Genomic DNA, 11,407 nt, shown 5'->3' with positions numbered 1-11,407 from the left:
AATTCCTGGTTAGAAAAAAGAAAGTAATTAGGCAGAATTTCTTATGACTGTACAAAATCCCAGTACTTGCCAAGGTCTGTGACATTGTGGGGTATTCTGTACACTATGTGAAGGGGGTTATTTGGGAATAACTTCTCTGTTATTTTGGATGAAGCCTTGCTAGCACAGCCGGCTCAGTCTTCCCTCTCTGAACCAGACATGCTTCTGCTGGTGTCTCCAGGAGTCCCGTCTGTCTCTCAGAGCCATGTGGTGGTCTTTAATAATTTTTCTTCATGCCTCCAATCTTTCTGTCTGGCTTCCCAAAGAAGGACTTGTTTGCAATGTCCATGTTGATGGCCCCTGGATGTAAGGCTGTCCTTGCTTTATTGAGTTGCTCTCAGATCTGGAGGTCAGGGGCCTTGTCCTCTGTGACACCTGGACCCTCTCCTCTGCTGGCCGTGCTTCCCCAGTTTCTGCCAGCACAGCTTAGTCAATACCTTCTCCCCAAACATCGTTAAGTCCTCTCGAATGGATGAAAAATTCCCACAGGACTCTGCTGGAGTGATGGCCACCAAGGGGCAGCAGAGCTCTTGTTTTCCTGCAGTTTTTCCACACAGCTGCCCAGCACAGATGGTGTGCAACCCAGGAACAGCACCGCAGCTTTAAAATGGGAAGAGGTGTCACAAGTTACACTTCCTACATCATTTTATGTGGAACATGTCTGTAGTTAGTGACAGGGGGGCATCCAGGAGCCCGTGCATGCTCTGTGAACAGGAGAGCAGCTACCTCTCCATCGAGGACACTGCCAGGACCATGGAGCAGGAGCATGGACAAACACCAACAATCTCTTGCCCTGTGTCCCAGCAGCTGCTCTGTCCCAGGGCCTGGCAGCCTCTCTGGGGCATCTGCCCTCTGGGAAGAAAGCGGCATGATGCTGTGTACATCTGTGTGGGGTTCTCTGGGGTCGTGGGCTGGGTTTCCATGGCAGGGATTTGAAGTGGGAGGGCTGCAGGGGTGGCTTCTGTGAGCAGCAGCAGCCCTCATGTTGGCCAGAGCCCGTTCCAGCCAGCCCCAAGACAGACCCGCTGCTGGCCAAAGCTGTGTCCATCACCTCCCTGCTCATGACTGTGGGGAAAAGGCTGTGAGGTGGACAATGAGGCCTCAGGCAGCTGGCAACATGAACTGAGGGCTCACCTCCTCTGCACACTGCCCTGCCAGTGTGTCCCAGCAGGCTGGGGGTGTGCAGGAAGCCTCCTGTGAGGGGACACAGCAGGGCAACTGACCCCCAGAAAAACCCCTGGAAAAAAACAGAGGGATTTCCCACAGCATATAATGCCATGCTCAGCAATCAAACCATGGGGATGGAGGTTGGCAGGGGCTCCCCGGCCCAGAAACTGGCTGGGCATCAGTTTGTTGTTTTTCTTGGGTTTGGGGTTTTTTCCCCACTCTGCCTTGTTTGGTTTTTGTTTGGTTTTTAGTTTGGTTTTTTTTTATTGTTTTGGTTTTTTTGTTGTTGTTGTCTTTTCTTAAATTTAGTTAAACAGCTTTTATCTCAACCCATCAGTGTTTTACCTTTCCAATTCTCTCCCCCAGGGCTAGGAAGTGAGTGAGTGGCTGTGTGGTGCTGAGCTGCCAACCAGGGATAAATCATGACAGTCCTCTGTAAAACCGTAACAGCAGTGCATTCTGCACACAACATCTGAATGATGGGACACAAGCAGCATCTGCAGATCAGGACTGCAGCAGGAAACAGGAGCTTTAGCCATGGATGTTTAGAAAAAATCACAAGTATGATGAGAAATCTCCACACAGCAAACATCAGTATTATAAATGGAGGAATTCACAAATACAGGAATTGTGGTATTTACAAAGACCACCTAGTGAGTCTTCCAATAGCCACGTTTAATATGGCACAGCTAAGGCTGATGTGAACCTTTCATCTGGAGAGCTCAGTTGTGGAGTTATGAATTTGTAGGATAAAACATGGAACCTTGCCATTTTTGTTTTGACAAACTTGCAAGCAGGATGCAGGTGATGTATCTCCAAGACTTGGTTCTTTCCAAATTCAGGTGTCTGTCTGGCTGTTGCATACACTGACTATTCTATCAGAACCTGCTAGCCACGGTAGGATTATTTAAAGCAAATAATATATTAGCTGAATCTGGCCAATGTGAAGAGATCAATTAAAAGAGGATCCAAGTTTTCTTTCTTGCTAAGTGGCAGATCACATTGCAAGGTGAATGGTACAGAACTGTGTTTGGTGCAACTTCAAAGATAAACTTGTTTTTATGCTCAAAGCTTTCTTCTTGTTTCCATAGTTCACAGTGTCCTTGGAGTCTGCATCTCTGGTTTGGGACAGTTTCAATTGCGTCCACTTAATTCCTTAGCAAGTTAAAGTTTTTTTCTTTCATATTTTTTTTTTATTTTTAATTTTAATATGATTAATTAGCCCACTTTAAGAATGGATTAACTGGAATGCAATTGCTACTCAAGCAACAAATCTGGATCTTTGCTATTTTTTTCTCCTTCTTTTAACACTTACTGGTGTTGTCTGAAGGGATTATCACCAGGATTTAAAACCCTTGATGATTTGTAAAATTATCTGTTTTGTTTTGTTCAAATGATAGAAACTCTATCAATACAATTCAGACTACACTTTATAGTACCAGCCCATCAGCTTTCTCCAAAGAGAACATTTTACAGGACCCACAAAGGAGTTTTTGCATGGCCAGATGCATCCTTTGTGATGAAAACAGTAGAAAACCATGGTTATCATGCAGGTAGACAGCAGTCAGTGTGTAGTATGTTAGGTATGTATGAAGTTTGTGCAAACTTCACAGTTAGACCAGTGTGGCAGAAAGCACTTGCAGAAAAATCAGAATAGGATGATTCTAATCAAGGGTGGACCAAGAAAGATCAAGTAATCTTGACAGGTTTGTTAAATCTGAGCCATGTATCACTAGGTGTAGTCAGCCTGACTAAGGACTTTCTTGCTCCTGTATTTCGAACTGCAGAGATTTTTAAGTATTAATAAATTGAACAGAAAAAGAATCCACATAAGGGTTAAAATCAGATTATATGAATTCCTGTGAAAAGTGCTGTAATACATGGTAGATCCTTGGGAATATAAGAGGAAATGAATGAACAGAGAAAAGGGAAAATGTTAAACTCAAAGCCACATATTAAAATTCAAACCATTTGCTTTTGGCAACACAGCTTTAAAAGCTCCCATGCTTTAACTATTAATGAAAAAGCTGTTCTACTGGCAAGGCAGATACAAAATTTCTCTGCAGCTTCCACATTATCTTCTGTGTCCTGCTGAAGGAAAAAATCTCCTTGGTATGAAAGCATTTTCTGGAGAGAGTTTCAGGTAAATATGGCAGGGTTACTGAGGGACATGTCTGAAATGAGCCACCAAGGACTGTCACTGGGTTTCACCTCTTCCCATCCACCAGCTCAGAGAACATCCTGACCAACTGCCCATGGGCAGCACAGCCTGTGGAGGTAACCAAGGACATCCACCTACTGCAGGAATTCTGAGACACAAATAATTATGTGCCCCTATGCTCATTTGTAGGAAATTCTAATTTACAGTTTACAAAGACTTGGGTCTTTCTACCCAGTGGAGGCACTTTGCCTGTTTTTAATACCATCAGGGGAAAACCACAACTGAAATAATAACTAAGTAAAAGGTAGGGGGTTTAGGTGCTTTAAGAAACAAACAGAATTGCATTTGTGGCCATGGAGGTATTGATATTCCATAGCTACAGCAATAACCTTCAGACTGCTCCTCACTGCCACACAGAGTTGGGATGTATGTGCAGGCAGGTTTCAAGGAAAAATAGTGCATTAGATTGAAACCTGCACTGGGGCTGCAGTTCTAAATGGTGCTATAGGAGGAAACCTTCCCTAGGATTTCATGTGTCCTAGGATTTCAGCTTTTCTTTTGGATAAGGTAAATAATGCATAGTCAGAGTGCAGGAACCACTGATTTTGCAAATTGTTAATAAATAAATACTAATAAAACGTGGTAAATTTAATGGACCCTTGAATGCCAATGAAAAGCTGTTTTAAGCCCAGTGCTGGGTATGCACAGAACTGCTGAGGGCCCTGGCCTGAAAAAGTTCCCCCTGAATATTGCAAAAATCAGCCTCAGCCACGACTGATTCTTATGCAAACAAGTTGGTATAAATAAAGCAGATCTTGTTCTTTTCTCTTCCCTCACAATTTTATTTTTCTCATTTACATTTAGTCCAGAACCCAGATCTAGAAGAGCATGAAAAGTTTACCACTGAATGAAAAAAAAAATGGTTTAAACGGAACATTTGATTCTTCCTGGCCTGATTACAGGAATACAAATAAGAAATGATTCTGTGAAAATCAATGTGGCTGTAGGAAAGTAATCTCAGTATAACCATGAAAATCTATCACCCTGCAAGATACAAGATTGCCATAAATAAATGTTTGTCTATTCCACTCATTTCCACTTTCCATGAACAACACTGGAATGTGAAGTTAAACTCAGTGTGTTCTAACCTTGCATTGCAAATAAGGCCTTCCTGGGGCTCCTGGACACTCTGCTGTCACAGCCACCTGCCCGAGTGTGTGTTGAGGGAGAGGGACAGAAAGCCACAATATTTCCCAGCAGGATGGTGCCCAGGAAGAGGAAGGGGTGCCCATTCCTCAGCAACAGCCATGGCAAAAAACTGGACATGGTGTGGAGAGAAAGCTAGTGAGGAAAGACACACTGGCTGTACAGAGAAGAGCACCTGAGGTCCTACAAAACCATTCTCTCCAGGGGAAAAACAACCAACCCACTGCTTTTGTGATTTGCAGTCAGACAACCTCTTCCATGTGACAGGAAATAGTTGAGCTTTTATGTGCATCTTTGCAATAGGAAATATCCCAAATTCAGCCTGATCCAAGAATTAAGTGGGGGATTTTTGATGGGTCACTAACTACATGACGCTATAGAGGATTAGCTTTGTCTAATCATAAAGGTCCTTTGGGAATGTAGGTGATACAAAACACTTCCCATAACCTGAGTTCCAAACCTTTTTCTTGTCACCAGTTCTCGGAAAGTCCCTAAAGTGTGTGGTTCTGTTGTAACACTTCTGCTTCCATTTGTGCTGTTTGCTGTTGGGATAATGTAACTCCAATTATCCTTTACTAATTCCTGCCAGTAAGAAGATAACTTGCCCTGCTTTGTTATGCTGCAAGACTAGTTACTGATGGCTGTAACAATGGTGGCTGTACAGGACATTCAGCTGATCCAAGGCCAGTCACAGGACCTCTTGAGGAAACACCCAGTGGATGATCAGCTGGGTGAGAATTTGGAATTAAGGATGTAAACTAAGAAATGTGTGGTGGAGATTTTCTAGCAATAAAATTCCACAGGAAAGATGGGATTTTTTTATTTTTTTTTTATGTGAAGGTAACAGATTGTGGGCTTCGTAATTTTAAATTCGGTTTTCATTGCCTATCAATGAAGGCATTCCAAATGTTGTTGAAACTTGAAACTGTCTGAATCTGTATTTGAAGTTCCAGTTGGCCAGTTTAGCTTTAGAGAAGAGTCACACATGGCACTTGCAATTTCAGTGCAACACAACTTCCCTGAAAACCTGAAGAGTGAGCTTATGCCAGTTTGTGCTTTAAAGTGAATGTCTGTTTTGGAAAAGCAGTATCTAAAACTGATAGTGTAGTTTTCCAAGTTTTAGGTGTGATAAAACTGAATTTTAAAACAGGACCTCAGCTCTGGCAGCATATTCTGAGATCCTTCCCTTGAGCTTGATTCTTGTCCATCAAATTCTATTCTTATTTCTCTTTAACAAGACTTAAATTGGAACCTTTGATACATAAACCTATTTAACAGCAGTCTTGCTTAGTGGAGGGAGTAACTTGAGAGGAAAAGGGTAGCACAGGGGTTGGGACTCTTAAAATATGAGCCAGATGTGATTACAGCTCACCCTCCCCACTCTAATACAACTTCTTGCAGGTCTTTGCTGCTAAAGCAAAACTGGATTATTTCTAAAATGTAACAGCAGATTTTCTGATGGTGTTTCCACAATGTTGCTTTTCAAGATTTATTTTAATTGTGTGTTGTGGCTTCTGATAGTGCAAATGTCTTGTCACTATTCACCACATAAGCTACAGCCATAAATCAGCCTTATGTGATGATGGAGTGTCAGTGCAAGGTAAGTGGAAGCACTGGGACAATTATAATTTTTTAAGTGTTCCTAACAGGAGACACCTACATTAGTTGCCTTTTATCTAATGAATGTTTTACTGGTTTATCTTCAGGAACATGGAGATAGTGGAGAAAGCTCTAAGGGAAATGACATGGACTTTTTTTGAGTGACAAAGGACACCTTGGGGTACAGAGTGTTGAACATCAATAAAGAATACAACGGGCTTCTCACAACGTGCTTTTGCAAATATTAATGAATTTTCAGAATGTGACCCAAAAAGTGTCTCAACAACTAAACACTGATTGTTGCTGTTCCCATATATCTCTGTATATCAAAGTAGCTTTATGGGCTAGGAGTGAATTCTTACCCACTTGTGGCACAACACATCCCCTCCCTTTGCCCAGCCAGCAAGACTTGATGTGCAGTAGAGGAAAAACCACGATCATGGAAAAGGGAATTCTGTGAGAAAGAACATGACCTTGGTGGCATCTACAGCTTTACTTAAGCTAAAGGGATCACTGGAGCTTGTCATCTGATTCCCATTAACTGAAGCTCTTATTTTCTGATGCATGAGTCTTGGAGCTGTCATTAGCTGATGGTTTCTGAACGTGGAAAACTTCCTGCTTGGGCCATTACAAAGGAATTCAATATCCTGATGTCCCTAAACCAGCCTGCAGAATCCTCCTTTGGTCTGGGCAAATGCAGAATTTTTTTGTGGGTTTTTTTTTTCTCATTCATTAAAGTAACCAAGTGGAAACAAAAAGAACTTTGGCTGACTGGAAACATGTAAAATTTACCTATATTCAGCAAAGCAAGCAGTTGAACATTAATAATAGTGATTTTCTTAATTCTTGCTCTCCAGGTTCCATATTTTTGTTGCAGGTTAAAGTGTTGGTCACTATTCATAAAGAAGGTAGATTTGCTTTATAGATCAACTCACCTAATAAAAGAAGAATACTCTTATCCTAGTTTATATGCTGCTGCAGTAATCTCCTATCAGATACTGAATATTGCCATAAGGTACTCTTGCTTGCACATTTTTGGTTGCTGGTATACCTGAAGAAAGGGAGGGGAGCTACTGAAAGAATGGATTGTGTAAAGTACCATGCAAGACAATGCTTTTGAAGGGATATTTAAATTACACTTTTCCCTGACATTTTCATGGTAATTGAGAAAAAGCATGTCCAAAATTTGGGTTTACATGGGCCTGTGTGGTTCCTGGCTAGATAAACAGAATAAACAAAATTTTCCAGGCACTGGGCTGTCAGTTGAAAATGTAAATCAGTGTTAACACTGTTGCCTCCTCCACCTTTTTCCTCCTTTTTTATAAAAAAAGTGAGTCTGAGTGTAATGGTTTAAAGCATGGGGATATTTCCAAGGGTAATATATCCCCCCAAAAGCTGTTTACTCTCTCAACTAGAGAAAACCAAGACAGAAATAGAATCACTGAAAGCAGACATTTCATTCATCCACGTGCAAATCGCCACCATAAGCCATGCTTGAGTCTTATAGGAAAGATTGGAAGTGACACAACCTCCAAAGAAAGACTGGGAGCTCAGTCTTTTTCTGCATAACATGTGCTGTGAGTGATTGAAAGTTGTGAATTTTTCATCTCTCTCTCTCTCACCAACCAGCTGCTGAGTGTCTCATTTCCTTGGCGTTTCTGGTTTTTCCTAATTTCAGAATTGTAGAATTGAATTTGTCACTTTTTGGTTCCTGCTGTGTAAACCAATGGTCAGACTCAATAAGCGCTCCAGCCAGGATAGCACACTCCACAGCCTGTCTGCATTGCTGGATGAAATACCAAAACTGAAATTATTTCCATTACACAGAACCACTGTCTTATAATAATTCTGTTGCATATTAAGTCGTAGGATTTGAGAAAGTAATTCTGTGTGATTTATACTTGTAATGCAGTGGAATTTATTCCCATTCAATATTCTTTGTGTTTTCTTTGTTTTGTTTTTTTAAATTTGACTTCTCTTTAGAATAGTATGCCCATTGGAGAGAGAACTTTTTCAGCTCTGCCATTCCTTGTTCATGTTCTGAATGACATCTTTCAGTGAGGGCTCTGAATTTTTGTTCCAGCTAAGGCTGCTAGCAATGTCTAGGAGAGACTACTGTCCTGACTGTACACAATAAACCTTGGGAAGGAGCAGCTATTTCCCTCATTAGTTTTGATGTTTCACTGCAAGGCAGAAAATGCCCACAGTGGCCCTTTGCTCTCATAGCTGTGCCTTTGTTTTTCCTGATTTTGTAAATAAGCATAACAGAGGAGGCCTGTGGTCAGCCATTTCTGTCTGGGTTGTATCCACAGGAGGCTCCATTTCCACCCCATCCAAGCTTTTGGCAGACTTGGGCAGTCTTCTGCAGCTTAAGGATTGACAGGTTGTCTCTGGCTACTGCTGAAAGACAGATATTTTCTAGTTGTTGACAAAAAAGAAAGAAAAAGAAATTCTGGATCCCAGGCTATGTCCTTGTTAACCATTTAAAATGCTTTATCTTGAGAATGGGAACACCCAGTGCTCTTTCATCAAACCTGCAATGAGGGGCTCTACTGTGGCATTCCAACAAGCCTGCACTAAATGCTTTGACAAAAAACATGTAAGCTCTGAAATGAAATCTTATTTACTGTGGTGTTATTAAAGTGCTAAATAAACAGACAAACTCAGAAGGGCTGCTAGGATGTGGGCGGGTGAATAAATAAGCTTTGATGCTAATGTCAGTCAATGCTAATTTCTATCCTTTGAAGAAAGTGTGATAAACACAGCTGTCAGAATTGTGATCTGAAATTGCTCTAATTAAATTAGATTTTTACTAGAATGAAAGCAGATGAGCACCTTGTTTTGTTTCCTCTTTAACCGGACTAATTCAGAGAATAGTGACTTTCCAGTTCCTTCATGGCCAGGTGGGAAAGGTAAGATTTGTTACATATAAACAAGGATCTGAATACACACAAGACTGTTGTATAGAATTCTGTATTCATATTCCTTTTGTTGTATTTGCTACCCACAATTTGCATCATAATTTAGAATCTGAAGTCTTCAAGGGGGAGTTGTCTGTACTGGCCATTAAGTTCTTTCTTTGCAGTAATATGGGGAGATGATGTAACTCCCTCATGTGTATCTCTCAAGTTTATGCTACAGTAAAAGACAGCCAAGGGTGTTTCAAGGTTAAGAACTATTTCACTGCTGATGAGAATAATAACTAGCCATCACTGTAAAGAAAGGCATGCAGGGATAAAAGACAACAACCTGAAGTCAGGTGGTCTCTGGATAACCCTTCATTTTTTGTCTCTTCCTTGTTTCAAAAATTACCTTGTTCCTTTCTTTCTGTAGATAAATAGAAAGACCTGTCACTCCAAGCCTTGCAGATGTACTTTGTAAATGAAATTGTGATTTGGCTCAGATGTGGGGTGGGCTACTCCTTTTCAGTAGAGCTGAAAATGAAGCAAGGTGATAAATTATTTCAGTCCTTTTTTTTAGTGAGACCACTATTTTCCAAAGCAATCTAATTAATTTCAGGGAACAGCACAGCCAAAAGTAAATAACTGATATATATATACATATGTTTGATTTGTGAGTGCTATTGATTTTAATTTAATTAATGTAAAAGAGATCTGTGTCAGAATTTAGTGCCATAAAATAAAAATATGAATTTATATATCGCTAGATTTACATAGAGAAATATTGTATTAATATACCTTCTACCAATACCATCTATCAATTTCCAAAATGCATGAATTACAGCAAATCGATCTGATGAGGAGAAATTCGATTAATTACACTCTCTCTTCCATGCATCGGCACTAGATGGCACTGAAAGACAGGAGCTGGGGTGTGGAAAACAGGTATACGTTTCTTGAATTTTCGTAAACTTCAGTAGTGTATCACTGCAGCATAAATTATATCCTGTCATCTATTGGGGTAGGGGGAAAGGATCAGTCACCGGAATTACAGAAGTTTTATTGCATGACTCAGTTGGTTCTTGAGTCTATGGAAGAGATTGGTCCAATTAGAGACAAAGTGGCAGAACATGATATTAAGTAACCAGGACTGACAGGAAAAGTCCCTTTGCAGATGGGGGAAATGGAACTTTTCCTTCTCTCACTTGCTCATGTTGCTGCGCAGAAAATCTCCTCCAGAATTCCTATGCTCCCTCCCTGTCACCACAGTGCTCCTTGAGTGCAGTTCTAGTCCCGAACTCGACAGTGTTAAAAACATCAACTTTCACAGCATTTCATGCTCTGGTTCTGCCCCATCTGACCAAAAGCAAACCCTTGGGATGATGGAGGAGACACAGCACTGGTGTTCAGGAGGAGACCTGGGTCAGAACTGGAGATTACAATGAACCCTCATTATAAACCACTCCAAATGAACCCCAGAGGGAGAATTAGCAGGGAAGGAGGGGATTGGAGTCTGACTGAGGCTGCAGACTCTGGCTCTCAAACCATCAGCAGCCTGACCCGGGTGTTTCACATGCTTCAGAAGGGTTTTCAGACAGCCAATTACCCTCAGGACAGGATGAAAGTGAAACCAGCTCATCATGTGCAAGGGATCACTGCAGATTATCCCATGTGTTACTATGGTTTTAAAAATTACAAAAACGTAATTCCAGCTGCAAAAGGAAGAGCTCAAAGGTTAGGAAACTCCACACCTGTATTTTGGCTCATTCTGTGCACTAAATAAGAAAGAAACCAAATGGGACAGAAAAGTATGCAATCATGTAATTAAAAAGTGAGGCCTGTGCACAAATTGGCACAATTGCATCTGAAGCAAGCTTTTCCTAGGAATTCAGCACCGGCTTTATCTGTATAGATAATGTTGTCTCCTATGTGCAATTTCATATGCAACACTGACATTTTTTTAGAGATGAAGGGTGGTCCATCGCATGGTCTCTGATCTGTGTCACTGCCTAGGATGAAACTGTCTGGGGGCCACTCTGGCCTTTGCGGTGTAATCTCCTTAAACTGAATGGGAATCTTTCCAACCCCAGACACGACTTTCCCACAGTTTCGATACATTTTTAAGCGTGTCTATTAGAGCGTGGTTCTTTGGGTGCTTTCGGACTCGCTCCGTTCAGCAGCCGCTACCCCCGGAGCCGGGCGGGGTGCGAGAGGCGGGGCGGGCCCTCAGGCGAGCCCCACGCCACGCTCAAGATGGCGGCCGACAGGAGCCGGGCTGGGTGCCGCGCTCAAGATGGCGGCGCCGACCGTCCCGCCTTCCCCCGCCCCGCCGGCG

At 41.8% G+C, this 11,407-nt stretch overlaps 1 long non-coding RNA gene across 1 annotated transcript; it reads right to left on the bottom strand.

The window, feature by feature from the left end:
- Positions 1-8,781: 8,781 nt before the first annotated feature.
- LOC117244166 lies at positions 8,782-10,722 on the bottom strand. The gene is made up of 3 exons (XR_004496743.1): positions 10,278-10,722; positions 9,871-9,999; positions 8,782-9,606 (listed from the first exon to the last, which is right to left on the bottom strand). It is a non-coding gene; the product is annotated as an uncharacterized LOC117244166 (long non-coding RNA).
- Between the last annotated feature and the right edge of the window lie 685 nt (positions 10,723-11,407).

The sequence above is a fragment of the Parus major genome, chromosome 3, assembly GCF_001522545.3.
Source record: "Parus major isolate Abel chromosome 3, Parus_major1.1, whole genome shotgun sequence".
In the NCBI taxonomy this organism is placed as follows: domain Eukaryota; kingdom Metazoa; phylum Chordata; class Aves; order Passeriformes; family Paridae; genus Parus; species Parus major.
Note: the sequence above shows the minus strand (reverse complement) of the source record. Positions and strands in the feature narration are given on the sequence as shown.